At 35.9% G+C, this 5096-nt stretch overlaps 1 pseudogene; it reads right to left on the bottom strand.

The window, feature by feature from the left end:
- Nucleotides 1–775: 775 nt before the first annotated feature.
- LOC121968316 lies at nt 776–2635 on the bottom strand (annotated as a pseudogene).
- Nucleotides 2636–5096: the final 2461 nt, after the last annotated feature.

Here is a 5096-nt window from a genome sequence, read left to right as displayed (position 1 = left end):
TTCTCTTGAGGTTATTAGTGAAAAATGATAAAAAAAAAAATACAATGACACAATTGTCTTTTATTCATTATATGTCACATTTAATGATGAGGAAGAAATTTTTAATGATGAACTTTGTTCCATCTTCATTTGATTTTGGTTCATCAATTTAGAATTCTATCTCTTTTTTTATTTGGTTGATTATCTCTTTTAGAGTTATTATTTTCTATTATTTATATTGATATATATATAAATTTTATAAAAAATTTTATTGAAAGATATTATGATCGATTCAATATATTTTTTTTTCTTCTTACCGTTACTATTGAAAAATGATAAAAAAAAAAAAAATAGTACAATTACTAGATTTATCACATTTGACTTTTAGTCCGGAAAAGTTAAATGTTATTTTCTAAAGAATTTTAGCCTAAATTAAATCTCTAGAAGTACTGCGGAAATTTGGTGAAGAACAATCACAGTCCACTACTTTATCGACTGACTGCGACTGAATTGATAATATCTCTAAACATCAACGACAATATCATGATAGATTCTCGATAAGATCTTCCTTTCATCGCATCACCCATAATAACCAACATTCAACTCCTGAAGTATTACAACTACATTGCTGTTGCTTACAAACATAATAGATGCAAAAAGGACTCTAAGATAGTAGAAAAAGAACCACCTTCCCTAGGACTTCATTTTTTCTACAACCCAAAATACAAAGATCATCATTTTTTCCACAACGGAGCTTTTCGGAAACAAAGAAGACTAGAGATGAAACAAGCAGGGCTAACTGAAAGGGATTCTTTTTTTTTTCTTTTTTCTTTTTTTTTTTTTATAATTTTTCCAAAAGCAAACTCCCCGAGGAAGCCCTCAAGAAGATGATAGAAAACATGCGTGGGGTAGACTGATACAAGCAATTCATCTATCGTATCCCTCATGAACATGGTCAACTAAATTGATCATGCAAAAATTGGACAAGACAGTAAAAAAAAATAAAGAGGAAAAGAAAAACAAGGAATCAGAAAAGCCTAGGCAACAAAAGTGGTGATCTTTGAGGTAAACGAGGGGATATAATGTCCTTGGCTGAGGAAAAGAGTTAGCAGTTTTCTTCATGTGTTCTTCCTGAAAGCAGTGCCCATCTTCTTGACTAGATCCTTCACTGTCATATTGAACCCATCTTCAATCTGCAAATTAAACAACAGTCACATCAATTTTCAGACTGGGAGTGAGTTTTTTTTTTTTTTTAGAGTAGAAGTTTGTTAGTGATCTTACCTGAGCCATTATAGTGATATCAAGGGAAGAACCAGCAAAAGGCATGACACTGCTACTGACAACAGAGAGGTGAAACTTCTCGACCTCAGACAGTGCTTTCACCAGCACTCCTTTGCCATTCTCGCAGTGAATTTTGATGAGGATGGATTTGTCAGACATCTTGGCTTCGATCTCCGGGAGCGACTCGCCGAATCTTCGCTGCCCATATTCAAAGTTCTCGTCGTCGCAGAAGGAACTGTCATCGTCGGCACTGAGCTGAGATTTTTTCACAAGGACTGAAACTCAACGGTCCTCTTTGCAGCTTGCCCTTCCAGGGCCTTCACCTTTTCGTCCAGTTCTTTCAGATACCTGATTGTATCACCAAGAACAGAAGCCTTGTCCATCTAGAAGAGCAAGTATAAATATAGAGAAGACAAGAAAAATTTCAGCAAAGAAGTCGAAGTCTCAATCGACAAGGTACCTTCTTTAGGCCAGGCACAATGGCAGACAAAGCTATAAACCTCTGGCTGAGCTTCTCTCTTCTCTTCCTTTCAGCAATAATGTGTTCCTTATTGTCATAGCTTGACCTACTCCTGATATGGGAACCCTTGTTTGCTTGCCTAACAATAGTATCATAGCTTCTCTCGGATCCAACCATACCATTCACCTTCCTCTTGGGCTTCACCACACCCACAAGGCTCCCATAAGGGTTCTTCTGTTCTTCGGGCGAGTCCAGGTTGCTGAAGGTGAGGATGCTGGGGAATGAGGTATTAGGTGCCAGAGCTGAATTCTGCTCTGTGGTGCAAGAACTCCAGCTAGTGGCCTTGAGAGCTTTCTTGGGCCTTTCGCTGCTCATTGGAGCTTGGTCTGAGCTAAATGAGTTGTAGCTCTCTGAAGAGATGGACTGTTGGAAGTTATGCCCTAGAGCTGCTGCGATTTCTGCAGCTGTGAACTGATCCATTACCCCCCACTGATCAAAAAGGCTGTCTTCCATTCCCTATCAATAGCAGCAAATGATCTTAGTTTGTTTCTTCTTAGTCATCCAATATTTCTTCAAACATCTTGGAGTCTTATCTACTCACCATGTCAGAATACAATCCTGCAGTTTGTCCATCCATGTTGGTTGGGCTGATCTCTTGACAGGAGATAGGTGAGGAACCTGATTCAAGAATCATTGCTTAGTGAGCAGCTCTGTAAATCATAGTCCTAAAGCCAATTTGCAGATTACAATCAAAAGTTTGCTCAGAGTAAAAGCTTTTTGTTCGAAGAAAGGGAATAAAAAAAGAACATAGATCTGATTAGTGATTGAGAACTAGTGCTAGAACTAAGAAAACCAAAGACAATCAAAGGAGGTAACAAGAATACCAACGTAAGCAGAAGGTCAAGGCCCTTCCTTTTCCTCTGAAACAAGAGCATCCACCCTTCTATTATATAACAACTTCTACTATTCATATTTCCTTTTTCACCTATTTTATAATTTTTTCTCTTGATCTTTGCAAAAACTTGAAGGGTACCACGTTAATGCAAATAGTTCTTTTCTGATATAGATTATAAAAGGGATTTGTGAAGCCATCCCAACGTATAAAAAACAATTCCATGATTTTACAGAGCAACAAGTATTTTATCATGCGAGAGTCAGCAATTACTCTCATGAATTATTAGTAGAATTGATTGACCTTTCAATCATTTTCAGACACACTGTTAGTGAGACCTTAATTATAGTTGGCTCATATTAAATCCTTTATGAGATCAATCTTGGTTATATGCTCCAATTCCTCCTAAAGCAAACACAGGCCCACTTGATTGAGAAGAGTGCAAATAAATATTTGTCAAACAGACAATAGTTTCAGATATCTATGAGGTCAAATAATACAAAATATTTGATATACATTTAAAGTGTGAAACATATTATATCTCAAGGGGTTAACTCTAATTTTCTGCCTTGACTGATCAAATCTGCCTTTCTGACCAATTAATGTGCTAAGCATAATAGCTTAGCTTTTGTTGTCACTCTGGGGGAATTGCATTGTCATCTTAACTTTGTGCCATTACTTCATTGCTCAGACTAAGTTTATTGACTTTTAAGTCTCAAGAGCTTGATGAGGTCACTGATGTCGTTACTGATCAAAATCAAGCATTACACACACATACACACAGACAAAAAAAACAATTCTACTAAACACTAGTAATTTATGGATTAAACAAAAGTATGCATGCAATAATTTAAGGATGAGTGGGTTGTGAGACAGGGTTTGACTTTTGAAAAAATTTCACCTTTTCTTCTCTTCACTCTTCCACTTCTTTGAATGGAAATCGGTTCTGTAGATTTTCTATGAAAGACCTACAAGGATCAAAATCTTAGCCATTGATAATTGACAAAGAGAAGCCATCAACTATTAGGGCCTCAATAGGACAATTTCTTTCATGCGGATGAACAAAAGTCATTACAATTTTAGTTTAATTTTCATAATTGAGATGTCCAAGTTTCATCTGACGAATTTTAAAGGTAGACGATCTTCCTCTCTAATTTACCTATTCGGTAAATCAGGAGCATAACTTATGCACATAGAGACATCGACCTCTAAAATATTCATCCGGATTAAAACTTTGATTCTTTTATTTATTTCATTAAGTATTTTACTATTGTACTACACCCGTGGAGGCTTCATTATAGTTTTTAGCCAACTAATCATAGTCACATTAACGATTATGTTGGATTTCTAAACGCTTGAGTTTCGACAAGAGACTTTTCCTCACTATAGGAGAGAGAATCAAGACAAATTAATACTATCTTCAATGATCAATAAATTAGCACTATAATTTACTTGGTGGCCAGCCCATGAGGCTAGGTCGGGCCATCCATCTCCGGGATTTGTTAGATCGTAAAAATTGAATATCTGGGTTTAAAAAAAAACTATTTATCATATATGTATTTGATCTCAATTTGAATTTGAACGAAATTAAAGAGTATTTAAAGGTGCTTCTTTGATTAGGTTCTTAGCTGCTTGGGACTTAATCTACCATTTGTTTAATGGAGGTCTATAAGTTAATTTCAACATTAATATGAAATATTGTTGGTTGCTACTCGGAATATCATATTAGTTCTCTGTATAAAAATTTTGTACAAGTCCTGAACCATTCCTAACAACCTATTGTGTTCTTTAGAAATTAAATTTGGAATCGCAAACAGAACTTAACATTATTGATTCCAAATTCAATTTATTTGTTCTTAGAGGTTTAGACTTGGATCACAAACGATACTTAACATTATTTATCCAAATCCACCCATGTTACAAATTCGATTAAATATTTATTTCAAAGATCGGCTTCCAGGTTAAACATGGCAAGACACTAGGCCTTCTTGGGTATGGGATCATCCACCACTTCCTAGACAAAACCTTTCAACGAAATTCAATATTTAATCTCCTTATAGTAACCCTAGGTTTAACCATTAAGAATAATCAAATCACAAGATCGAAAAACAAAAGAAACACAAAATCAAATCACAAATTTGAAACCTAGAATCATTAGCCTCTTGTGTTTGGTATTTCAAGATCTAAACAAAAGGATGAACTAGTTATGATGCGGAAACTAATAACTAGTTATACCTTTTGTAGCTTATAGACCTCACAATCTTCTGTCGTATTCCTCTTCTTATCTCAGACGTCGTGTGAGCGACGATCTACCGAGACGAGAATCCACCCAAGCTTCCTTCTTCTCCAAGCAAGTTTCGGCCACCAACAATCTTCAAGAGATGAAGAACTTTCGGCCACTAACCAAGCTCCAAGGGATGCTAAGAAACAAAGCCTCCTATCTCTCCTTCTTCCTCTAACAATATCCGGCCACCAACCAAGCTC

This window comes from Zingiber officinale, chromosome 3B (genome assembly GCF_018446385.1).
Source record: "Zingiber officinale cultivar Zhangliang chromosome 3B, Zo_v1.1, whole genome shotgun sequence".
In the NCBI taxonomy this organism is placed as follows: domain Eukaryota; kingdom Viridiplantae; phylum Streptophyta; class Magnoliopsida; order Zingiberales; family Zingiberaceae; genus Zingiber; species Zingiber officinale.
This window is presented reverse-complemented; position numbering and strand designations above follow the sequence as displayed.